Source organism: Ambystoma mexicanum, chromosome 1q (assembly GCF_040938575.1).
Source record: "Ambystoma mexicanum isolate Mex_15411 chromosome 1q, UKY_AmexF1_1, whole genome shotgun sequence".
NCBI lineage: Eukaryota > Metazoa > Chordata > Amphibia > Caudata > Ambystomatidae > Ambystoma > Ambystoma mexicanum.
The window spans coordinates 306,479,267-306,496,276 of record NC_090922.1 but is presented as its reverse complement, the minus strand read 5'-3'; the positions used below and the strand labels follow the sequence as shown (position 1 = coordinate 306,496,276).

General features: G+C 42.2%; 1 protein-coding gene across 4 annotated transcripts in view; it reads right to left on the bottom strand.

Moving 5' to 3' along the window:
• Positions 1–17,010, bottom strand: part of LOC138521311 (galactoside alpha-(1,2)-fucosyltransferase 2-like) — a 134,054-nt gene that overhangs the window by 51,711 nt on the left and 65,333 nt on the right. Inside the window, exon 2 of one of the 4 annotated variants that reach the window (XM_069634067.1) lies at positions 2,818–2,877. The exons of the other annotated variants lie outside the window; for them this stretch is intronic. The gene's annotated coding sequence lies outside the window, so the exon portion shown is untranslated. The remainder of the gene's footprint in view (positions 1–2,817; positions 2,878–17,010) is intronic. 4 annotated transcript variants of the gene reach the window in all.

The window sequence follows — 17,010 nt, the reverse complement described above, 5'->3', positions numbered from 1 at the left end:
ACGTAACAAACCATGTGGGTGCGTCGAGGTTCCTTAGCATACACTATGACATCGGAACCAGTATTCCTTTGTACCATGCATGTTTGCCAAGAGATTTGTGATACTTGACTGCAAAACATCATCTTTGAATTTTATCTTTTGAAGCAGTTGAGTAGCAGACACGTGCAGAAAAGTGGGCGTGTTTTCAATGTGTGTGCAACGCCGTAACATAGAGTTGCTGGTTCACTTTCAAACAGGAGGTGGAATATGTATTCAATATTTTGTCTGAATCTGGGGACTTCAGAATACATTTGTAAAGAGCGATATTCTGATGCTGTTATTTGTGTGGATCTTTCATCATATCTTCACCCTTTTCCTGTAGGAAGGAGTAGAGGAAAGGCACATGCTTCTACACTTTTCACCCATAAGCTGATTGGAGATCCTTTCCCTTGACGCATTTGATATGTTTCTAATGCATCATCTATGGTATCTTTGGAGTGTAATGGGTGAATTGTATACTGGTCTAAAATATTGGATGCAGTAATAGGATCTGCAAGTTCAAATTGGACAGTTGGTGATGAATCATGAAGTATTTGGGTGGTTTCCCTTAAATTATGTTCAATATTCATATCTTTGTGGTACTCACTATTTTCTTTTAGATATTGTAGGGCTTTTCTCACTTTGTTTAAGTCTACTAGTTGTTGCCAAATTATGTTGTCTTTAGTTGGTACACCATTAACTAGGATAATCAAAGATTGATCTATTGGCCGTTGCACTCTTAGAGTTTTTGCATTTTCGTTAAGATCTAATGGCAAATATACTACTTTGCCACAAATGCCATTTAGTATTCAGAAGGAGGCAATTTGGTTGTTTTGGATTGAAGGCGTTTTATAGCTTGAAATGGGTGTACTGTTTGGATTATAATGCTCTCATGCAAATTAAGCTGTTGCAGAGGTTTCGGAAGTGGGAATATTTTCAAGTTATTAGTGACAGCACGTGAAGGCATTTGGTTATTATCAAGCTTTGTATGTGAAAGTATTGAGGGCTCACTTATTTCTTATTTATTTTCTGTCATAAGATATAGAGCTAATTGGAACCATTGGTATTCCTCATTGTCTTCTATTTCATAAGTCATATCTAAAATTTTTGTTCTCTTTTTGTAAAAAGTTCTGCAACAACACACACATACTACAGCAGATGTGCTTTTAAACTTTGCTATTTCTTTTTTGTATGTGTTTATTAGAAGATTGGCGTTTGTAAGGTTTTCACTAATGTTCTCTAAAGTGACTGAATTTTAGAAGTCATCGTCACTTCCAAAATAATTATTTTGGATGTGCTCTATTTGTTGAAGGAGTTCTTTGGCTGTCCCATGTAGGAGAATGTTATTAAAATGTTGCAGTTGTAAAGCAGGACTTTTTGCACAGTACAGTCTCTGCAGAAGATTCCTTATAGTGGAATGGTGTGTTGCTAACATTTTGATGTGGGGTAAGGTGCTTTTGCAAGTAGGTCCCAAAATGCAGGCTAATGAATGTCCTCACAGTCCAGTGTACTTGCGCACTGCACAGGAGTCCATGGTTTGTAAAGTTTTTATTCTAATTTGTTTTTTACTTTCACATAGTGATTGAGGAATTGTCATAAAGATTTGAAGGATTGTTGCTGTATTTTACACATTGCGCTGTATGGCCATTTCTAGACTGGACGGATTGGTTGAATGGAAGGAACAGTTGATTGCAAGTTTGTTGGGGACGTGTTTTCAATAAGGGTTTCTTGTGCTATAATGGTGTTTTCTAGCATTTCATACCCTTGGCCATTGCTATGTATCGCAATTGAGTTGTTCAGTTCTTGTTTATAAGCCCCTTCATTGAAATATGGTTCTGTGCAACTTGTGTGAATCCATTCACCTTCACTGAAGTTCGCAAATGTACCTATGTTGACATTTAGAAGTACATTTTGTAATTTACTGATTAATTTTGTTAGTGGTTTCATTCTGGTTAAAATTAATATAAATAATTTTCTTTTGAGCAGAATCCAGGATTAGTCTTCTGCAGTACATTTTTAAGGGTTGAGCATGACTTTTCAGCTGTTTTCATAAGATTGTGAAGTACTCTAAGGAGGAAATGTTTTTGGAAAATACATTTTTTGGAATGCTTAACTGTGGCAACATTAACATTGGTAGATATAGTGGTAGGGTCATTAGCACTTTTATTCTTCTTTATACTTTTTTATTTTTATTTTTTGTGAGAGGGGCCCTCATTTTTTAGTTGTAGCTGGTTTAGTTTTGCTGACTGATTATATGAGCAGTTTTGTTTGAATATTTGTAATCAATTCTGCTAGAGGTGGATGAGTATTTGGTATGCTTTTATTTTTATCTGCTCTATTTTTTCTTTGTTTTCTAAGGAGTTGCTTTTTAGTAGGCATGCTGTTCTGTCTGTTGGACAAACAAGGAAATTGTGGAATATATTTGCGTGTATTGTGAATGAGTGTGTGAGTATGAGGGCAGACATAAATAGAGGGCTGTGGGATTGTTCAATTGGCTGCTAGCTGTGGTTGCGAAGGTTGTAAGAGTAGGTGTGTGTGTATATGTGTGAAGGGCTTGGGTTAGTGCATAAGAGAGTGGTAGCGTGAATGAATAAGTAAGGACATTATTATGTTTTCAGGATAATAGTGCATGTTATGATAATGGTGTTCAGATGAGAAAACAAAAAGTGTACATGTTGAGGTCTAATGAATAAGAGTGAAGTAAATGTTGTTGGTTTGAAAGGAATTTTGTAGGCTACTATGCAGCTAAACTGTACTGTATGAGTAACAGAAAGAATACTACTGCACTGCTACACTTACTTTGTAGGATGTCAAGAGGACTTTTCTTCAGGTTGTTGTCTTCCGATAGGTTGTTCTTCACTGCAATTGCAAAAGAAGACAATTTGTAGGTATGTATGGTAATGGTAAAATAATGTTAGTACAAGAAGACATTTTTTATGAATGAAGAAGAGTTGATAACATTGGATCTCATTATGAGTATGGTGGTAACCCTGCTGGTGCTGCAGACCAGATTCTTTATAATTTTTCAGCAGCTAGCTTCCCGGTGCCATCAGGACATTATAGGTCCTGTTAGCCGGGAAAGTCAGGTGCTGGAAAGTGTTATCCCTATTCCTGTGGAAGTGCATCGGACTGTACGGAAATGGGGACATGGGAGCACTGGCAGAGTTTCTAATGGGGCCGGTGGTCCCTTGATACGTATGCCGGGGCTGCAGCAAGAAAGTGTGACATTGTTATACAGTGCAAAATGGAAAATGCTGAGCGTTTAAAAAGCTGTCCTTTTTGGGAAGCTGTACATGAAAGTAAAAAAAGTGGTTTTGTGGATTTATAGCAGCACCATACATAACTTTTTTTATATTTGTGGAACGTTTTTAACTGGCACCTGTGTGAAGGTTTGTTAAGTTGTCAGTACATGCATACTTGCGAATCTGATGCATTCTAATGTGCACTTGCTTATTACATGATGGTTCTTTTGTTTGTATTATGGGAGTTGTGGTTGCACTATTTGCATTATAAAAGGTGCACTGCAATTGCCAGAATGCAGAGAAAAATGTAGGTGCCAATAAGCACATAAAGATTAGAAAGGAGAATGTTACAAGTATGCATGTGCGTGAAAGTTAATAAAATTGCACACACGGAGTGTTATTGCAAAATATTGGAGAAATCGTTTCCATTTTCTTTCATGTATTTATTAAAAATTACACACCGTACTGTTGTAACTGTATACATGCATTTATTTGTTTGACTTAAAATGGTGCTGAAATAAATATTTGTAAATGCATTGCATTTTGCCATTTTTCATTCCATGTATATGCCATGCTTTAGTAACATACATGCAGTTTTCGTTCAGTTTGCATTGTGGGAGTTTTAGTGTAAATTTCTTAGTGGGAGAAGTGGTGTTAAAAGTGACAGAATGAAAGAAGAAAATAACACCTGGTACATTATAATGGGTCACATTGGCAAGTATGCATGTACCGGTAATATATTGAACTTTCACACAGCATCTGGGACTTAAACGTGCTGTGGAAATGTTTTAAATGTGGTTTTCTTTTCTTTCACTAACAAGACACAGACAATGCTGCTGAAATTGCAAATATGTATTTTTAAACTGTTATGAAAATGCTCACTAAAAGAAAACTTTGCAACCACACAGCATTGTAAGTAACGGCCACTTGATGTCTGGAGGTGGGGCAAACGACAGTATGATTATTGAGTAGGTTAATGTAGGGTAAGAGGCAGGAACCCTGTCTATATGTATTAGTAAAAGAGTTGGAAATGTATTTTTCAAAATATATGCATACCTGTACTTTGTGTTGATAGATGCAGATGTGGTTGAATCTGCAAATAGAAATCTTGGAGATTTGTGTAGAAGTTGTTGATGCAGGTGCTTGTGAGTAACAGGAGACATGCACTCTAAGAGTTCAACAGTACATCTGAAGTGTTGAACTGAGATGACAGAGTTAGATGTAGAGTTTTTGGATGTGATTGGTGGATGGGTGAGTGACTGCTTGAAAATAGCCAATGAGGGAGTGCTGCAAAGATTAAAGTGGAAAGGGAAGAAGGGCTGTCCTGTGTTACAGGGTCCGCAGACAGCGCGGTAGTTTGTGGAAAGGGCGTGCCACATACACATCTTTTGAGGCTGCCTGGCATGGAAAGGGGACTGTGGGGATTAGCCAATGAGGTCTTCTGGTTGTGGTTTATAGGAAGAGAGGGTAGAACTTCTTTTCATTGCTGTGTGTAGGGAAGATGGCTATGGTTGTGCAGATGAGAAGGCTTATTGTGTGCATGGTGGGAGATTCTGGGATTGTGAATCTGAAAAAGTACAAATAAATGTGTGGCATTTCTGCTAACCTTGGATTGGTGGGAGTGGACGCTTTTTGGTATGGCATTCCAGGCCAAAACTGGGAGACTTTATTTGCACATTGCAAATATATGTCTAATTTCCAATGTCCAGACATCATTGTGGTGCATTGTGGAGGACATAGTTTGGGGTACATCAGTGCAATAACATTGCAGACTGCATTGAAACATATGCTGAAAGCACTAATGGAACTATTTCCATGTGGAAAGATAATCTTTTCACATACCTCCTAGGGCACTATGGAGAGGCACCAATTTCTTTTGTTCTCAACAAGAGGCGGGAAGGCCCCTTCTGAACAAAGGGATATGTTCATTTTTTAATGGTGTTGGGATGACAACTTTCTCAAATGAGAACACTCTGCTGGATGGTGGACATAATTTGTTCAGTGATGGAATAACTTTTACTGATTATGGCAATGCAATATTTCTTGAAAATACTCAAAATGCAGTCAGAAAGTTCTTGTGAAAATGCTCTAAAGTGCATGTGAGTAGTTGTAGGAAAATAAATCTGAAAAGCCCCCCAAAAAGCCTTGAAAAAAGGTTCTTTTCAAAATGCCACCATTAAAGCGTAAATATAATATTGCGTTTAATTTCTCTTCCCACCCCCTTCATTTGGACGATCTGTCTGTGGATGTGGTGGTAGTACGCAGATGGCACATGCCACATCCGGGTCTTTAGAGGATGCCAGGCATGGAAATGGGACTGTGGAGCCCAGAGGATTAGCCAATAAGGTTTCCTGGGTGTGGTATGCAAGGTGAGAGTCTAGCAGAAGGTCTGCTTGCTGAGAGGAGTGCAGATGGCTATGGGTACAGCTACGGGGGTCATTCCGAGTTCGGCGGTAAGGGATACCGGGCCCCCGTAAGGATACCGGTGTCGGTAATCCCTTACCACCCAATTCCGAGGTCCCTTAGCGGGAACCGTAAAGGACATGTGGTCAGACCACACGTCCTTTACGTTTCCCGCTAAGGGACCAGGGCGCTAATAACGGGCCTGCTATTCGCGAGCCTGTTATTAGCACCTTCCCCATTCCCATTGAGCCCTATGGTGGCTCACATGGGAATGGGGAATGGTTGGTTGAATGGGGACTTACCGGGTCCTCCAAGGTCGGAATGACCTGGTAAGTCCACATTCAGCCACACCGGACCCAGACCCGGTATGGGAGGCAGCTATGGTGCTAATAGCACCATGGCTACCACCCAACTCGGAATGACCCCCTATGTCTTTCAGGAGGCAGAGTGTGTGGATTTTGAGGGACTTGTGGATCCATTGGTTGAAGGTGTATGCAGAACAGTGTGGAGTGGCTGTAAATCTTGGATTCCATGATGTTTATGTGCAATGGTATGCAGTGCGCAGCATGAAGTCGGTGGACTTGCTTCCATTTTGTGTCAATTTGGTCACGCTGCAACATGCAGAAATTATCATTGTTCATTGTGGAGGGAACAGTTTACGGTATGTCACTGTAATTTCACTGCAGTTTGCAATGAATGAGTCATTTTGCAAATTGAAGGATATGTTCCCGAATTCTAGACTGATTTTTCTCGCATTGCCCAGAGACTGATGTGGATGCGTTCGACTTCATTTGGTCCACAATCGGAGAAAGCGAGGCGTAATGTAAACAAGGCTGTGTGTGCATTTTGGGGAGATGTTGGCATGACGTCTTTCCAAAATGAAAATATTAAATTTGACCTTGCCAATATTATCTGTACAGATGGAGTACATCTTACTGATGCCGGTAATCAGCTTTTTCTGCAAAACATTCAAAATTATTTTAAGCACTTTTTGTAAATATAGAAAGCATTTTCCAGTAGAACAAAAATGCATGGAAGCACGGCGAAAACAAAATGCTTACTTTTTTGCAAGTTCAAAGAAAAAGTTTAGTTTAGTAGAATGTTGCTTAGTTTACTTAAAAAATTGGAAACATCTTTTAAAAACAAAAAATGCAAAAAACTGTTCTTTTCAGAGCCACCACTTTCCGACGCAAAAGAGTTAAATATTTTTGAAGCCACCACCACACACATTATTTTGACGTTGGTGTACTACGCACTCCACAGGCTGCATAGGGACCTGTAACTTTTTTTTGTACTTCCATTTTTCAACTGTGAAAGGTGGCTCTGAAAAGAACCTTTTTTTGAATTTTTTGTGTTTTATATTTTTTAGGGCTTTTTTTGCAGGAGACCAGGGAGGGGAAGGAACGGAGGGATGTGGCACCAACCACAGGGAGGAAGGGGCTTTGATCAGGTAGGGGACAGTGTTTCTCATGCTCCTTGATCAGGGCCTTAAAAGCACTTTGAAACTGCTCCCCCCTACAGAGCAGCGTGTCACAGTACATGCACTGTCACCCTCGAAAGATAAGGGTTGACTGTGTTATGGATGGCCTGCAAGGCTTCCACAGAGATCCTCTGCCCCAAACGAATGTCCCTTGTGGTGGTGGGAGCAGATGATGAGGGTGAGGTAGTGGCCATCAGTCTACTCATCCCTTCGAAAGGTACGACCTTTGAAACTGCTGCCTTGTGATTGGACCTGAGGTGGCGCTGCATGGAGGTGGTCCCGCAGCTGTAGGGACCTGGCTTTCTGCGACTGAATACAACCTTGCACTCAGTGCATCGAACCTTGTATATGCGAGCCTTAGGTACACCCCCCAACGGTGGTAAAAAGCTGCCACACCCAGGATTCATGTTGAGAGCTGGAGAGAGTGACTTCCAGTACCTCATCTTCCTCTTGATCCACTTCTGTATCACCACACCTGTTCCACTCTCCAGGCCCTCCATATGGTGGTGGTGTGGCAGCTGCAGTGTCCATAGTGGAAGCCATTTTCTCCAACAAGCAAAGACAACAGCAAAACCAGCAGCAGGTGCTCTCTCCTGGACAGCCAGAAACACAATGAGGAACAGTAGTGGGTGGGTCCCTTTAGAGGGGCTGTCCATGGACAGCACGACTGTCCGTGGACTACCGAGCCACACATAGGGCTCAAAAAGTTATAAAAAGTTGCCAGATTAACTAAGACACAGTCTAGGAGCTCTGCAAGGGTAAAGTTTCAGCCTAAAACACCCTAGATAGGCCGAGAATACAGTTTTAAACTGTCCAGGGGTATGGACACTGTCTGCGGATACGCCCGAGGTGCAGCGCATGTGCGGCCACATGATGACGTCCCCGGACGGCCTCGGACACGATGGCTGTCCTGCAGACACCTATTGCGTGGGAGACGGTGTGCACATGCGTGGAAGTGTCCGAAGCACAGGGCTGGAGTCCTCAAACTAATTAAAAGTGCGACATGTGCGAGCGGACATGTCCGGACAGGAGCATTGTCCGGGGACATTGAGATCAGGTGCGCATCTGTGCCAGTGTCCGCAGGACAGGGGCGGAGTCCCCAAACTAATATAAAATGCAAAACGTGCGAGCGGATATGTCCCGAAAGGCGCAGTGTCCGGGGGCATATTGAGATCAGGTGTGCAGGACTGTCAGTGTCTGCAGGACAGGGGCGGAGTCCCCGAACTAATTAAAAGTGTGACATTAAAAGTGGTACTGCAGACATGTCCGCATGGGCATGATGTCCGGTGGCACCTCCATTTTGGATATGGACAGCCCAGACAGTCGCACAGTCCGCAGACTCAAAATTGGGCTTTTTAAAAACAAACACAATAAAAGTACACACACATATATTTATTAAAACAAAAACATACAATCAATTAGGAAAGAGATGGGGAATCAGAATGGGAAACATAAGGGAGAATTGGGGTTTTCTATGCACTGTTCATGAGGGGAGGAAGGGATTGAGGATTCATTATAGCGTCTTTCATTTAGGGAATTTGAAGGGGATGATTGGTTGGGATATGGTGAATGGGCACAGGTACAAGTTGGGCAGTGATATCATACATTTTCCTTCACATGATTATTTACAAACATCATCAACTGTATAAAATTATTATTTAGTTCATCCATTTTTGCAGATAAGTTAATTAGTTTATTTTATGCATTTGCAGTTAGGGGCTATCTGTGGCCATCTTCATGTTGATTCAAATGTAATTCGGGCCCGCTTTCCTAGTTCCCACTATGTACTGTTAAAAAGAAAACCATGTTTTAGTGACATCTCAACAAATTACATCACTTTTTCTGTCTAGAAAATGTATTCGGTACCATTAGAGTTGTTTTCTTCTCTCATTTCGTCATGGGGGGAAATGTTCCTCCAACCATTCCAGTGTGCTTCCCATTTCTGTTCAACGAAAACAATACTGCTATTTCTTAAAAGTTATGTACACATAATAAATTGTAATGCTACAGAAACAAAATACAGTGCACTTACTATTTTTCTAAGGATTTCTTCTGGAATAACTGCCAGCTGCTAGTCAGTGTGTAAGCAAGATTCCCCTGAGGTAATACTGTTAGGTGTACAGTTCAGCTTTGTGCTTGATGCATTCCATTATGTTCTGCACCCTATGAAAACATACTTCTGGTTTCTCATGTACAGAATTTCTATACAAATGTATTTTTGGATTTGCTACATATATCTCTTATTGTTTCATGACCTGTCTTTTCCCGGTGTAGGATACAACAATGTAAGGTAACTCTTGTGCTTTTGCGCAGTGTGAATGCTGCCGTAGTCCGCGGACATGCACACAGTCGGCGGACTCTGAATCTATCACAACGACCCGGCGGGGGGAGGAGTGTCAGTATGATGTAAGGAACATGCAGAAAAATTAAGGGTATCCTGGTAAAAAAACATGAAATTGAGGGAAAAAACTTTGTTAAAGGGACGTTATGGTGAAGTTGCACTAATAAAAACCTATGAAATTCTGTGAAAAAACTTTGTTAAAGGGATGTTATGGTTAAGTTGCATTAATAAAAACCTATCAAATTCAGTGGAACATTTTTGTTACAGGGATATTATGGTTACAAGTAAAATTGAAAACCCCCAGAAATTCACCAGTTACCGTACCCAGATATCACTAATTTATTTTTATCTACTTTTTGGTTGTTTTAAAAAGAATAACTACTGGACAGATTTACATCAAATTCACAAAAGCATGCTTTCGGGACCAAGCTGCCACTTTTGTCGTAAATCTGGTGAAAATCTGTGCTCTAGTTGGGCTGTAGGCGTGAGCAAATTTGTTTTCCATTGCGTCTGTGGGAAAAACCAACATTTTGGGACCACCTCGATGACTTTGCCCCTCCTGGACGAAACCGCAGAATCAATCTGACAGGGCCATAAACATTTTTTGCAAAGTTTCGTGAGGATTCGTCCACGTGGGGCCAAGTTATAAGACACCCAAAATGTGCTCTCCCTATGGGTTGAGCAACTTAACCATAACTATACGGCCGCTAGTGCAGGCCGTGTAATAGGTGTTTGCCGTTTAGGTATTGTTGTGCAGTAGCACATGGAGCGTTCCAAGTGCGGAATGGAATTACCAATAAAGATCTCAGGCCCAAATAACAGGACAAATTCAAAGAATATGGCAAACTACTACTTTATTATCAGCTCAATAAAGTAAGGAAACCTGGCGAACAACGAATCGTAGTCCACACACTGACGATAACAAATAGATTATACAAAGGTTTTATACCTCAATATACATCGGCTATGACGTCATCCTATGTGGTAAACCTAAGGAACCTATTGCCGGGAGGGATTTGTTAAGTGAACATATGTACCTAGAGCTTGTACAGGAATCATTATTGGATGCCCTTATCCAGTAGGCACACCTCAAACTACCTCTAAATACGTATAATAATGATTAATAGCAGAAGAACAGCAGCCGATTGGTTTCTGCAACAATGTATAGCACACTTCTACATAGACCCTTATGATTGATTGGCATTCTCTCCCAAACTTGGACTTTCGGCTCGTTAGCAGCACGTAAGCAAAACGAAACTCAGGGCCAGAGAACAACATCAGACTACTACCCACTCGCCCAATTAGTCCATCATCTCTCATCGGTCCAGCCTTAAGCCAAGGCCTCTTCTTTGTAGTTGACCTTGCAGACTGTTCTCTTTTCTGGGACTTTTAAGGGAGTGTAGGTACACCACTATCTTCATCTGCAGCTTAATGAATAGGCCTTTTATTTTTCGAATTCTAAATCACGTGTGAGGAGACCACGATTTTGTCAATTTCAACCTTTTATTTAGTGCTATTTAATTCAATTAAGCTGTCAGTCTCCTCTTGGCCTCTGAAGACTTGGGGCCTCATTACGAGTGCGGTGGTAAGGGGTTAACAGCACCGGTACAGATGCCGGTGCCATTAACCCCTTACTGCCGCATTCTGAGGACCCTTAGCGGGTCCCACTAAGGCCGGCTGGTTTTACCAGCCGCCCTTAGCGCGAGCCACTAAGGGACCAGGGAGCTAATAACGGGCCCGCTATTTGCGGGCCCGTTATTAGCTCCTTCCCCATTCCCATTGAGCCTCTGAGGGCTCGAATGGGAATGGGGAATGGTTTTCACAATGGGGACTTACCTGGTCCTCCAAGGTTGGAATGACCCGGTTAGTCCCCATACCGAGAACCCGGACCCGGTATGCGGTATGGGGGTAGCCATGGGGCTAGTATAACCATGGCTACCTCCATATTCATAATGAGGCCCTTGGTTGTTCTACCTCACACATGCATTATGCATCCTTGATTGTCCAATACTTGCCAATTGCAGATGTTTTCTTCTTTGCTTAATCTGAGAGAAATATGTTTTACGTACATGGCTTATCCTCTTGACTCTCTTTGTGCCTTGCAATTATTCCTTGATGTGAAATCCTTGATCCCAAGCCAATATATATTCTTCGTTTCTCACACAAAGCTGTTTTTCCAGCGCCTCTTGGCTCTGCAGCCCTGGTCTGTTTCTGAGGTAGCTTGGTCATTCTTAATACGAGTCTGATGTCCATCTTTCAATCATGGCTGCTCTAGTCATGTTATATTTTCTTCTGTAGCAAGCTTCTATATGTCTCATCTACCTTGCGTTTCTGCATATGTACATTCACTTTGTCTCTTCTCACTTCTTTGGTGCATAAGATTTCTTCATATTCGATTACATGATTCTCTTGTAATTTCAGTTACATCTTTATTCTTCAAGTATTCGCATTATTGTCTTGGTGCGTCATTGTGTCTTTTCTTCATGACGTCCCGCTGCCCTCGTCTGATTTCAATTACAGCTCCACGATGTCCAATGGTGTATGCAGAGCTCCTTCAACCACATCAGTGCGAGGGTACATTCAATATGGTTGTCTGAGTGCATAATGTCTCTTGTATCTTCAGTGCAGTATTGGAACAATACCTGGTGTCATGCATAATGCTCTCTTACTACTATTCCAGTATGACAGAGGTGAGGGTGCGGGAACTAGAGATGATGTAATCACCTGCTCCTGTACATTTTTATAATTAGTACAGAGTTTCCTTCCTTTCTTAGTCTCATTGTGGAGCGGCATTCACTAAATGGTGGACAATGATATGGACCACCAGCAGGGGGATTGCAGGGTTTTGTGAGGCACATTAGATACTTTTCAGTGGGTTCCCCCCATCGGAAGAGTGCCAATGCTAATGCCCCACCTGGTAGAAGTGGGCGTATTGGAAGTGAGGAGCGAACCGTGTGTGTGGTGGGTGTACAGGTTGGCCCAGGGTTCCCGTAAACGTTCCACAGGCCAGCCCGCATTGTTTTCCACTGGTCTCCCACCTCAGGGAATGCTGAGGTGAAGTAGGCAAGGCATGGCCAGTCGGGTTTTCAACCTACTGTTTTCCCACCTACTGCCCACCGTATTTGCTGTCTCTTCACAGATGTGCAGAGAGCAGGGTTTCTTTCTGTGTTTGACAGAAAAAAGGTAGAATGGGATGATCCCTACATAAGGGGATTGTACCCTTTTCTCTATAGTTCCTTGTCTTTAATTTGGAGTCTCCATTCTGCCAGCTCATTGAACTGTTCTGATGGCATTATATAGGGTGGTTTTGTTCAACACCTCTCAGGGCGTTAATAACCAGTCTGCCTCAAGTCTCATTAGGGTTATACCTCTTTAAGTGATATGATATGATTGGTTATGTATAATGTGCTTTACCCAGAGGTTTCTAAGAGCGGACCCGGAGATCAATCCGGTGTTGCTCTGTGTTGTCTTGCTTCCAAGGTGAGCACGTTGCGCCTGAGCTATCCTCCCAAGACAAGTGGCTGGAATATGTCATACAGTAGCCTGGTGATATATTGGAGAAAGACGCATGCTTTCCAAAGTCAGTGGGCCTCATTACGAGGTTGGAGGTAACTATTAGCGCTGTGGCTACCTCCAAAACCCTTCCGACTCAGCCCTGGTGAATGGAGCAATTACCGGTCCATTACAAGGTCGGAGGGACCGGTAATTCCCCATTCACCAGGGCCATTCCCCATTCCCATGTGAGCCCCCATAGGGCTCAATGGGAATGGGGAAGGCGCTAATAACGGTACCGCAAATTGCGGTACCGTTATTAGCTCTAGAGTCCCTTTGCGGGTCCCGTCCTTAATACCTGCAAAAACCAGGTGTTAAGGAAGGACCTGCAAAGGGAACTCGTAGTAGGGAGGTAAGGGATTACCGGCACTGGTGCCTTTAACGGTGCCGGTAATCCCTTACCTCCTACCTCGTAATGAGGCCCAGTGTCCGTTTGAGAATGAGCTCATAACACTGCTTTTCAGTGATTTTGAGATAGACGTTCGCCTCGAGTTGTTATAATAGCCCGTATAACCACATATATATATTTATATATAGTGGGCTTTTAAGTGGAAGTAGTTTCAGATGTGGTTTAAGCACCTCGGCTGTTTTTGAACTTGCTGGGTCGTACCTTGTCTGATACCTCAGTGGTTTTTGGCTGGAAATAGTGTCTTGTTTTTGTTGAACTGTTCACCTCAGTGGCACACGGTCATCTAAAGGGTTCTCAAGTGTTTCTGTGATTTGGTAGTGGTCAAATCTATATTGAAGGGTTTTAGCACAGGGGAGGCAGTTTTGACGAGATTAAAAGGCAGCTAAGAGATGCTTTTGCAGGTGTCTTGTCACATCCGCCATTTTGAAAGTTCAGAGCGTGTGGCAGGGTAATCTTACCACTTGTCACGTAACGCTCATTAAGGGAGACCATTTTATCTCCACTTCACATGAGCCATAGCTGCACATAGTGGCATGGTTGGAGATTTCACACTGATCCCATGTTTATGTTTCCAATATTTTCTCATTCTACTCTTGAGTTCAGTAGTTTTTTTACACTGCCCACCATCCCTCAGTAGGAGAGGGTTTTCCTTTCCGATTTTCACACAAGGCTGATAGCTTTGGTGGAGTTTCTGGTACGCGCATAGAGCAAAGGTCAGGGCGAAAGGCATTTCGTGTATCTCATTTGTGTTGTATGTTTGTGGGTGTCATGTGGTAGACTGCAGCTACAAAGTTTCCCTGGAGGACAGTTCCCTCATGGGAGCTCACCTACTACCACTCTTTTTGGAAACAGGGTAAATATTGGAGAAGGAATTTAGATAACATACTCTGTTTCAAATACACTCTGATGTAAATTGTATTCATACAGGTTTACAAAAATAAATATATAAGTATAAGAATTGTGGCGCAAGGAATGGTGTTCAAACTAAAGCGGATTTAAGTACAGTCACCTCTTTTAAGAAACCTCATGCAGCATTCATTTATAGGCATATGCAGACTATTCGATCTTTTGTGTGAAATATTTATTTATTCAACAGGCATCTGTTACCAGGGCCTTATGCAAATGTAGCTAAACCCTAATATTGTCTATCTAACAAGCATTTGTTACCAGGGCCAAGTACAAATGTATGTAAACTCTAATATTTATCTATTTATCCAGCAGGCATCGGTTACCAGGGCCAAAATGCCAATTTCTATAAACTCTGATATTTATTTATTTATCCCTCAGCCATCTGTTGCCAGGCCCGTATACTAATGCATGTAAACACTGATGGTTATCTACTCGTCATTTCCTGCATCTGTTATGATATTTGTTATATAAAAGTTACCCTGTCAAAGGGATACAATAAATTAATATGGTGCGAGAGCAGATTATTTATGTCTCTCAGCCTCTAATTGTGATTTCAGTCAAAGGACCGGGATAAAGGGGTACACCCCTCGAGTTGCAAATCACATATTGTCAGACAGTAAGGTGAATCCCATGTCTCTTGTTTACCAACAGGCCGCTTATTTAGAAAGGAGTATAGTCACATCAGTAAGTCATTCACTAAGCAAGCAGCAAAGATTCGCTTTGCACAGGGTAGAGGATGAAGGACTCAGGAGCAGATCACAGGGCTGGGCGAGGTGGGTCTCAGCCTGACGGCTTAGGATCTGCCCTTTTGTTACTTAGTAACCCAGGCTAGCCCAGTGCTACATGAAGATGTAGATGTCTGTCAAAAAAAAGTGAATATAAACGCACGGGCCACGGCATACAGTGGCAGGCAGCCCCATAAGGCAGCTGAAAGGAGCCTGAGGAAAAAACATGAAGTAGTGCATATAACCAAACACGGGTGAAATGGTGTTTATGTTTTCACCATAGATGTAGCTCTTCTGCAATCTTTGGGGAACGTAGTTGTGTATGTTTACATTCTGGCATGATATTTTCTGACTTTCATCCTTTGACTGTCTATGATATTACTGGTATATTTTAGCCTAATTTTTATGGTGTGCAAAGTGATGCTTATGCATGAAACTCCACTTGTCACAGCTAAACTATTCTAAATCAAATCCACTACACAAAGCAGGAACCATGGCAGGAAATCCAAAGGCATTTCTGGCTGCATCAGTATTCCTGATGCGGGTGGAGAATTGGGATCTCTACGGACTCGGCTTGCCTCTTAGCACGTGCTAAGTGCAGGTGGAGTCCAGAGGGATCTGCTGTAAAGGCAGCTGCTATGTTTTTACATGGCGACTGCTGTTACTGATCTCTTCCATGGACGCAGAAGCGAGACTGAAGCTAATTCACAGCATATTGAGATGTAAGACACAGGAGCTATGGGCGTGGCTAGGATTCAAAGCCAAATACTCCGTAATTCTGGGACTCACCAGAATCCCTCAGAAAGATCCTGGGATTCGGAAATATTAGTAGTTGGGCTCTTTTGATGGATTCCATTTCTCTTAAAATTGATCCTGTTATTTGGGCATTTGCAACATCTGTGATTTACAATGCAGTGAAGAAAGCATACAAAGCTCAAACTTAAGCCTGGTCATAGGATTGCACAAAATAAATCACTCAATTCAAATGTACTTCCATTTTGTTTGTTTGTAATTATTTAAAGAACGGGTTGTCCGTCGTGATCATTAACAGATGGTGGAGGCATTCCCCAGAAGGGTGCCTGTACAATAACGCAAAGATGAGCACGAGTGATGAGCCAGTATATGAGGGTGTGAAGAAAGTGGGACATAGACCAGGGATAAAACAAATATATATAGCTACCTAAGTACATGAGGACCCTTTCACTAGACCCTGTACATGGTGCAGGCCCAGGCTGTTGATACATTCAGGTGATATCCCCGGGTTTAGGAGGGTCCTCCATGACAGGAAGAAAAGTCAGGCCATGAGTAAAGTCCTATTTGGGGGGGGGGTGGTGTGAATTCTCCCAATGAGCATTCAGAGATGAGAGAGAGAGACTTAACCATTGACCCGCCTTGGGATCACACACCACCTTTCAACAACACCACTACAGTGTCATTAGTTTGTACAGTAGAGGGGGTAAATGTTTTCCCTGAACTGACCGGAGCAAACATACCCAAATCAACCCAGGTGGATTTGGTGAGGAGGGGGGAGTTCTTTCCTGGTGAAAATGCTTAAGAAGTTGGTGCAAATCATGGTTTCGCAGCACAAAAGTCTGAAGACACAGATAACAAGCCATATAATGAGATGGGGTACACAAGACCTGTCTCACCAAAATACGCCAGGATTGCCCTTCTTTTAAGGTGGAGTTGCCTAAAGACGATCATGGGGCTGTAAACTAACTATGCCAGTGCTCCTCCATTCTCATGCTGGTTTTGCCCAAATAAAGTCTTGAGTCTTGTCCCAACAGTGTATGGCAGCAGTGCCCCTGTAAAACAAATGTTCATACTGCTTATGCACAAAGCAAGTCACGAGGCCTCTCAACAGATTGCACTACATCATCAAACACACCTACGATCAGCACATTGATAATGCCATTAGGAATAATGGCAAC